Source organism: Arvicola amphibius, chromosome 2 (genome assembly GCF_903992535.2).
Source record: "Arvicola amphibius chromosome 2, mArvAmp1.2, whole genome shotgun sequence".
Classification (NCBI taxonomy): Eukaryota; Metazoa; Chordata; class Mammalia; order Rodentia; family Cricetidae; genus Arvicola; species Arvicola amphibius.
This window is the reverse complement of record NC_052048.2, coordinates 92,349,210-92,359,254: the sequence shown is the minus strand read 5'-3', so window position 1 is coordinate 92,359,254 and position 10,045 is coordinate 92,349,210. Positions and strand designations below refer to the sequence as shown.

Below are 10,045 nucleotides of genomic sequence, written 5' to 3'. Positions count from 1 at the left end.
AGAAGCACATATTACAGGACGCCTAGTGAGGCACAGATGGAGCCTGCCCTTCAGAGGCCTCAAGACCATAAGTGTTTTAAACACGAAGAAGGCTACAGCTTTGTTCTCTCCACAGTCCTCCAATGCCTCTCTGTCCTGGGACTCTAGAGACAACTCCATAGTCAAAACAGCCAGTACCCTGGGAGAACCTTTTCAGGAAGCCCCAGAAAAGGAAGTGACGAGAATAACTTCCACTGTGAAATCTCTGTCCATACAGAACTGTACTTCTACCCTCAGAATTCCTGAGAGAGGCTCCATGTAGTGACAACTTTGGGTCCACTGAGCCCCCTACAGATGTCTAAGAGGACAGTATGACTTTTGTGTCCACCTTGCACAGCTTTGTGGGTAGAGCCTGGCATGGTGAAATGGTTCTTGAATTTTGGTCAGACAACCCAGAGCCAAATCCAGGCCAAGTCAAGGGTGTCTGAGTCACAGGAGAGTGAGGGTTCAGCTTTAGGAGAAATGTACAGAGGGGTGTCAGTTCAGGAGATCAGTGTGACATCCCAGCCACCAAGTAGCAGGGATACCAGGGAGCTGGAGGACGCAGAAGAGGAAGAGTCCTGTGAGTGCACACTCCCCATGGAATCTGGTGAGATGGGTAACTCACAAATCAGTGAATGGCTGGAGACTATTTCCCAGGATCCAGAAGACTCGGTCCTGAGCACATCTCACTGCCCGGCTGCTGACGTTGTCCTGCAGTACTGTGCCACTGGGAAGTTCTTTCAAGACTGTGCCCCTGAGGTTCTGCTTGCTGCAGATATCCTCGCCTCCGGGGCCTCTCAGTCCAGCTTCAAGGCTGTGCCCGCTACAACCAAGTCAGGCTCCCAGGACGGGAATCCTTTCCTGTATAGAAAAGGGAATGTCCCTAAGATTTCAAAACTCCAGGAAGCATAGCATACTAAAATAGAAAAGACTTAAGTAGTCCTATGCAGGACAAACAGCTTAGAGGGATGAGTCCTAGCCAACTGTACAGGCCAAATAGCTATTAAAAGAACTCGGGGCACAGGATACAAAGCCTTATATTTTTAATTTTGACCCCCAAAGTCAAAGTACAGGAGAACTCCCCCCAAAAACTCAAGGGCTTATCAGCTGCGACACAAAGCCGAGGGTCAGTGGTGAACAGACACTTCATGACCCAACAGATTGCCGAAGAGCAGGGCCTCATGACTGCTGTTGGATGGATTACAGAGGAGAAATTGGGGATTCACCATAGATGAGCTCCCTCAAAGAAAAGAGTAGACAAGGAACCAGCCCAGGCTTCAGTGAGTGGGCATGTCTGCCCCCACAGGATTTCTATGGCAGCAAAAGACCTAAACACACACTAGCTGCGCTCACCTTGCCAATCCTAAGGTACCCTTCCACAGACAAATGGATGTTCTGTTTGTTCATCCTATGTGCAGAGAACCTGTGTTCCAAGCCAGCCACTCTCAGCACAGGGTACAGGCACCACATGTCCCTGGGATCCCTATCCACTGGCCGAGGCACTGCCTCTGCAGAAGTGTGCTAACTGGGAAAGCAAATGCTTTCCCCAATTTAAAGTAATTAAACATTTAGGGAAAAAAGGGAGAAAGTTCCAGCGTTAAAAATTCCGTATTGACAGTTCATCTTTATATGTATTTCTATATAACTTAAAATTATGCCAGTATCACAGTATCATGCCTTTTCCTCCCTAAAAAGCAACCAGTGCAAATATTTGGACATTTTACATTCTTTGACTCATTTTTAGGATAAATATAGCCTTATCTGGATGCTCATGTCTTTGACCTGGAACAGATGTCAAAGAAGTGTTTACCAACCCACATAGTCTTCTAAAACCGAGTTCATTTGGCATGAATAACCCTATTAAAGTTCAGTTACTATTGCTTGTTTTGAAATATGCAAATTTTATTTCCATATGTTATATTGGATGTAATCATTGATTGGCATGTGATATAGATTTAACATGTGATAACTTGCATATTACCTAATTTCTTGAATTTTTAATAGAAAAAGTCTTTAGTGTTATTTTAACAATAGTGAAAGATTTTATTTGACCACATTAACTGTGAAGGAAGTAGAAACCGGTTACAAGTGATGTAGAGAATTTGACTAGTAGACAAATAGACATGCAATAAGGAATGTTAATAGTGATATTATATTTTCATGTATATGTGTTCATCTATAGACATTCATATATATATACAATACATTTATTTATGCCTGTATTTATTCATATATATTAATATGAGTATTTATTAGAGTGATTTACAGGTAAGGTCCTAGTATTCCAACAATGGCTGTCCCTTGACTATAAAGGTCAAGGATCTGGTGGCCCATGAGACTACATGTCCCAGTGGTCCCAATCTGGTGCTGAAGTTCCAGAAGAGACCAAGAATGCCACCAGGTTTTGGGCTCTGTTGGAATACTGAAGAACAGGTTCTCACAGCAGCGAGGCAATGCCTTAGGAACAGAGTGAATGGACTTGCTGATGAGAAGGAGGACAAGCAGGCAAAAAGTGAAATATTTTTGTGCTCTTTTATGTGGGTTGCCACCAGAAGATGGGGCTTGGCTTTAGGGTGGGTCCCTACCTCAAATAAGCTATGAAAAACTCCTCACTGCATGGTGCACAAAACTACTTGGGATCTAGTTAATGCGCAGTGTAGTCAAGTTGGCAACCAAGAACAGTCATATTGATGATAGAGCTAAAAAATGTGTGCTGTAACTTCATGAAGAAAGGAAACTCCTCGATACAGAGTCCAGTCTCAAACTGAGTACAAGTCCAAAGTGCTGCTGATGGTGACTGTAACCCTGGGGAAAGAGCACAATGACTCACTATGGCTCATCCATCAAAAAGCTTTCTTTCCCGTGTTCAGATGCAAAGAGGCCAAGCAATCATTCTGCGTGTTGGTTGGTATTTCAGCATAACATCCACTTTGAAGGGGGTGAAGGGATATATAATACATACATAAATATACATGTATGTTTACATATATACTTATATGTAATAGCAGCATATTCAGATATGCAAATGTAGTTTGCTAGCTTCCATTATTTTAGAAATTTTAAAATGAAACAAGCACAGATGTAATTTCATTTTTTTCTCAGAAATTGATTTAAATATGTACATATACTACCTATATGCATGTTGATACATCTAGTCCAAGTGGCACACAAACACAATGTCTGCACATGTGCATCCTTTTGGTCCATTGCACGACTTGATGATGTGGTCTATTTGTTGACGACTGACTCTCCAGCTGATGGCTCACAGCATTGATGAAGGAGTGTTTATGTGTTAATTTCATTGGTTAATAAAGAAAGTGCCTCGGCCCTTTAATAGGACAGAAAATTAGGTAGGCGGAGTAAACAGAACAGAATGCTGGGTAGAAGGCAGTGAGGCAGACGCTTCAGGCAGTCATCATGCTTCTCCTCTCCAAGACAGACGCAGTTTAAGATCTCTCCTGGTAAGCGACCACCTTGTGGTGCTACACAGATTACTAAATATGGGTTAGTCAAGATGTGAGTAAGAGGCTGAAACTAACAGGCCAGGCAGTGTTTAAAAGAATAAAGTTTCCGTGTAATTATTTCGGGTGTAAAGCTAGCCAGGTGGTGGGACACAGTCCCTGCCGCTCCTTCTACACAGCATTTCTGTGAGAGTGGGACCAGCCCACACAGAATGCGACAGCCAGGTTCCTAAGGCTCGTGAATATGCATGCTGCAACCTGTGTGGGGTTCACTTCTTCCCCTTCCACAGTGTGGATGATGAACAGTGGCATTTGGGTACCGTGGGGATCGGAGCAGCATCAAGGCCCCACCAGGCCACTCATGAGCAGGCAGACTGAATAGAGGGTCAAGGCAAGCAGCTGTGGTGGGAGTGCCCATCCAGGTGCTATCATGGTGTGGCCTTCCCAATCATTGTTGGGGACTAAAATAGCTATTTATAGAAGGATGGTTCAGAAACATAATTATATACTCAAAAATATAGGAACAAAACCATCTGCGTTTTAGCAGCTTGAATTCCATCAGAACTTTGTTTTGAAGTGACCTGTTGGTGCTATTTCGCTGAAAGCATAGTGGTCCTGATGTGAGAGTTGCAGAAGGGACACGGTAGATGTCTTCAGACTGTTGCACAGGGCTCTTGGTCTAAGTGCCTATTCTTAGTGTTGCGTTAGGGGAAGATGTAGACTTTTACCAGAGTTAAGGTTAAAGCCCAAGCCCTGATCACTCTTAACACACTAGGTTTGGCTAGCTAGCCATAATAAGCCAAATAAACATGTAATAAATGGTTTTAAAAAAGCAGAAAAATTAGCTTTATTCAGTGGCAAAGAAATCCAGTGAAATCTTCTCCACAAATCTGTCTTCAGGATCCTAACATGACTTCGATTTTAAAGATTTATTTTTATGTTTAATTACATGAGTGTGTGTATGTGGTGTGGGTGGGAGTGCGCCTGAGCCAGTTACCCTTGAGGAGGGTGTTGTATCCTCTGTAACAAGAGTTATAGGAGGTTTCAAACTGCATATGAGTGCTAGGAACCAAACTGCCGTCCTCTGCAAGAGTTTGACCCTACAGCTCTGGAGTCACCTCAAACATGAAGTTTGGCTTTGAATAGAAGACCAAAAGTATGTGTAGGAAAAGTCTGTTAACCCTGTCAAGCTATGGAACCACTCATCCCCATCTTGCGGCTTTCCTATGACATCCTCTGACAAGTGATCAGACGTGTGAAATCTTTTTCCAGGAGTTAACTAACCCTTCTGGCTGGCCCAAGGACCTCAGCCAGGCGGCCAGGAGCAGGGCGGCAGGAACACAGCCCATCTGCTCCTCACTACACTCTTGGAGTCCATTGTTCTAATAGTCTGATAGCCAAGAGGAGGATACAAGTGTCTCATTAGAATATCTCCATTCCTGTTGGAATGGTTATAGTGCTGTTGCTTTAAAAGGATTAGATACGCTTTTATTCTGCTCGATACAGAGGGAACTTCCTAGTCATGAGAGCTGTCTGACTAAATTTAGCTCCAGTGTAGTAGGAGAAGCTTCTTTTTTGTTTGTTTGTTTTAAGTGAATCCTGATTGCTCTTTGTGACCACACAGGAACCAAGTGGGTATTCAGGAAACTCCACAACTCTCTTGGGTTACTCAAGGAACTGTGTCTTCGACAACTTTTGGCCCAGCATTTCTGATCTGTAGATCCTGAGTGGCAAACTTCCAAATCTTAAAGCTAAATTCTCACCTGTAATTCCTTCCTCAATTTATTCACCTTAATGTCTGCCTGCTGAGAGCGGCGCTTTTACAAGGCAATGGAAAAACATTCCCAGAGTCGTGTTTTCTTCCCAAATCTATTTATTCAGCCTCCCTTTGGTGAACAATCTTGTGTTTTGTTCTGGTTTTGTTTTTTCAATATCCAGTTTGTCTCAGCTCAGTGTGTTTTATAGTGTACTAACCATTATTCTTTTACTAACTGTTAAATTACTCCCAATCCTTGGGTTTTGCTAAATGGAAGATTGATCAATTTTTTTTTATTGGAAAGCTGTCTTCCTTAAACTTCAATTACTTTGCAAGTGCGTTTTTTCAGGGGTGAGGCTTTTGAGATTTTTAGTAAATATGGGTGCTCCCTTCTTTCTCACCACAGCTTAAAGTTTTACTCATTACACTTTGGAACTGCATAATTGTGCAATTAATTTCAAGCATGTCAAAATGCATATTTTTAAAAGTAATTTTCTTAGAGAAATACCACATATCTCATTACTTTTTACTGTAATTGCTATTCATGGTCCCTTAGTTTATAGGTTTAAACACTGCCAGGGATGGCCAGTCTCAGGGCCATATATTATTAAAATGGATTAATTTTTCAAACACATATTCCATTCAATTTCTCATTAAATGAGGCATTGTAAATTCTCCTGCCAGGGGATACAAATAACATGAGTATACAATACTTGAATTATTCAAAGTCCTCTCTCCTGGAAAGGGTGCTAGACATTGGACTCAGACTTTATGGAAGAGAGTTTCAAGACATAGATGTCCAAACTAATGGTTCCAGTTTCCTGTTGCTATAACAAATGCCATGACCACAGGCAATTGATGGAGAAGGGATGCATATGAGTTATCCTTCCAGGTCACAGTCCATCATCACTGAGGGAAACTGGAACAGGAGCTCCAGTAGGAACTTGAACCAAAAACATGAAAGGATGTTCCTTACTGGCTCTCTCATGTTCATATGTAGCTAGATTTCTCAGATAGTCCAGAACCACCTGTGAAGACAGGGCACCAACTATGTCAGGCTGGGCTCTTCTGCATTAAATTGATGATAAATACAGTCATACACAGATAAGCATGCAGACCAATCTGATAAGGGCAATGACACAATTGTGATGCCTTGTGAAGTGATTCCAGGCTGGGACAAGTTGACAACCACTAGAACACTGGCCAAGGATCAGCTGTGATCCACATTGACTTCACAGGAAGATCATAACACTCAGCTGTGAGTTGTTAACAGCATAAGACCTATAGGCAGAGTCAAATTAACCTTGCATGTGATTTCTGAAATACTAAATTGACTTGTTCAAGGACCTCTCTCTTCTTGGTCACACAAATATGAAGAAATATATGAATGGGTGAATGAATCAGAATAGACAGGGGAGAATGTATGTCAGCCCTGACCTGGGTAATGTGTAAAAATGTGTGTGTTGAAGGGTTCCTGTGTGGCTTCTACACTTACCGTGTAGGCAGAACTCTGTTCTGCACAGGACACTGTTCCTTATCAGAGGCATTCAACTCCCCACAATAAATAATGAAAATCATGGAGCATTAATCTTCCATAAATGAAAGGCACAGGGATCTGAGAGTTAACTATGACAGGCCCTCACTGTGAAGAAGTTCATGGTATGGCTAGAGAGGTAGCTCAGTAATTAAGAGCACTGGCTATTCATTTTGAGGACTTGGGTTCGAGTCCCAGCACCCACGTGGTGGCTAATGTTTTTCTGCAACTCCTCCTGTTTCTGGCAATTCAGTGTCCTCTTCTGGCCTCCATGGGCACTGCGTAGTCATGTGGTGCACAGATATGCATGCACACAAATACAAAAGTAATTAATTTTCAAAAGGAAGCCCTTGATGTTGTAGATTAGACACATGTCTTATTATAACAATTTCAGCATGGTGTCCTTGTAACATCTAGAAAAAAAATCTGTGCACTCCCCAAAAGACATCTCAACCTTGCAAGGTGTAAAGGGCTGTAGGTTTGTTCACCAGAAGAGGAGAGAATTGTGCCATGTATTGGAGGTTAGAGAGGGCTGTGCCTGTAGGAAGAAGGAAAACCATTATGACTACCAGACCCGGTAGATATAAAAGCACTAGATGAACATAGATCCAGCATTTGCAAGAACCACTGTGGAGGTCCATGAACTGGAGTGTGGGGAAATGGAAGACTCAAGGATGCCAGGGGCAGAATGAGGAATCTTTGAACCACAGTGCCAGGAAACCCAAATGAGCAGGCTGACTTAAAGGAAATAGACAATCAAATCCAACAAGGTATTATGACTGGAATATCTCAGCTGTAAAAGAATTGATTTTGGGGGTTGGGTAGATTTGGTCATGAATGCAGATCACAGATTTAAAAGAGGCATGCTAGGGAAAATTTCAGGAGGATTTACCGCATTGTAATCATTTTGGAGCCTGGAACTAAACATATGATTCAGAGGTATCTAGTGAGCACTTATAGCCTTTTCTTAATCATGCTTAATTTTTCAAAGGGAAGTTCTTGATTTATGACAACACTTAGCCAATGTAATATGAAGTTCCCTTATACCTCTTGTCTCCCCATACTCGGAGCATCTCTCATTCTCTCTTTACTCCAGAGTAAAACATGTTATAATTGAGGAATAAACAGTGCCAAATTGGCACCTAAAGTTTATAGTTCATACTAGGCTTTACTTGCAGACAAGCATATGATACATATTCACCATTGCAGTGGTCACTGTCCCCCAAATCCTTAGTGTTCTGACTACTCAGTCCTCCTTCTCCCTTAATCTCTGGCAACCATTCTTTTCTCTTTTAAATAACCATATGTTTTGTTCCGAAATGTTAGAGTTGTAATCATATAATATGTAACACTTTTAGATTGACTTCTTTCATTTAGTAATATTCATTTCCTGTGTCCTGTGCTTTCTTGTGGCTTGATAACTCATTTCTTCTAGTATTGTGTAATAGTCCATTATCTGTTTGTACCACAGCATAGCTTTCCTTTTCTCTGTGGTGGAGATGTGGGATCTTTTCAAATTTTATTCATTATAAATAAAAATGTGTTTGTGTGTGTGTGTTTAGGCAGACCCAAATATCCAGTTCATTTTAGGTAGAAATTAAGAGGCATGATTATTGGATCACATGGTAGGAATATGTTTAATTTTATAAGAAACTTTAAAATGTCTTCAAAAGTGACTGTACCGTTTTATACTTCTACCAGCAACAAACGAGCATCTATATCCCTGTTGGTCTTTGTTAAGAATATGGACCATTTAATTAGGTACCTGGTGTGATCTCACTGTTGCTTTAATTTGCATCTGAGCATCTTTTTTTTACATGTTTCTTTGTCATACATGTGTTAATATGTTCATTGGTTAAATGTCTATGTGGGTTTGTTTTGTTTATTGTGAAATCAGATGGATTTTTGCCATTGTTTAAGAACTCTTTGTATGTTTTGGATAAGAGTTTACCATCAGATTTGTTAAAAAAATATTTCCTTCCAGAGCTCTAGACATCCTTATCTTTGCTGCTTTTGTCTTCTCTGAAGCCTGCTGAAAATGTCACTCTCCAGCCAGGACACCTATGACAAGGGAGAATTTAATGAAAAAGAAATCATTTTAGCGCTGGTCCCAGCTACTGAGGAGCTCACCATAGATGTGCCTACAAAATCAAGTGTTTCTTCATCCATAGACCTCAGGCCTCCAGTTCCCCCGATGCCAGCTTCATAGGATCCCAACCCCTACCTGCCCCTGCCAGCCATCCTGCCTCCTATTAATGAGGTGTCCCAGAACACTATTTGGGAATGATATCGCTATCATAACTTGAGTATGGATGACAAGAAAGTTGAAGTCTACTTGAGACTCCAGAAAAACTCATATTCAAAACAAAAATGTCATGTTCCCCAAATATCTCTTGAGGCCAAAATGAAGCCAGTTCTCAAGAAACCCAAGGCAGACATCAGAGGACCCAGGCCTCAAAGCTTCAAGATATAAATAATAGTTGAAGTTATAACTTCAGTAAGGGAGTCTGTTTTTGCAGCCAGGGGAAGAATTGCCATTAGAGCTGCTCAGCCTAGGGCTATGAATCGCCAGCCTCTTCTCTTGAATGTCAAGGCCTTTCTGCCGCCAGTCACTGGATGCAGGTGGTGTGTAGTCCATGGCATACAACTCCCTGCAGATAAAGCAGGCTGGGCTCACCTGCAGATGCACGCTGGTCATACCTGAGTACCAGACAGTCCCCCAAGAGATGATACCTCTCTTCCTATCACCAGCCTGTGTTTTCCCATCCCCAGGAGTGGAAGATAATGTGCTGTGTCCTGGATGCATCCACAGCCATGGGAAGGTGAGGAGAAATTTTGAGATGAACGCTCTGAAAGGAAATACAAAACCCTACCTCCAAATCTGCCATTTTAGACTGATGTTAAGGTTTCTGAGGTGAATGGATGAGTCCTATAATGACTAAGGAACTGGACATACATCCCTGTATTGGACTTGCTTAATTCTATTTTGCTCATGGGGTCCAGAGAATAATTTTGTTCACAGGGTCCAGAGAACAACTGGGGTGGAAAGAAGTCTTATACCAAAATAAGATTCCTGTCTTCAAGCAAAAAATATCCTTCCAATCTATATCAGTAATTTTCTTGAACAGATGGAAAAATAATCCCAATTACCTACCAAGACTAACTTAAACTTTTAAATTTGAAGTAACTTTGGATGTACAGAATAATTATAGGGCTGGTGTGCCTCAATAATTTCATACGCAGGATAAACAGTCTATCAGGATGATGTTGCCA

At 41.6% G+C, this 10,045-nt stretch overlaps 1 pseudogene; it reads left to right on the top strand.

Annotated features, from left to right (window-relative positions):
- The first annotated feature begins 1,252 nt into the window (after positions 1-1,252).
- On the top strand, positions 1,253-9,665 carry LOC121677085 (annotated as a pseudogene).
- Positions 9,666-10,045: the final 380 nt, after the last annotated feature.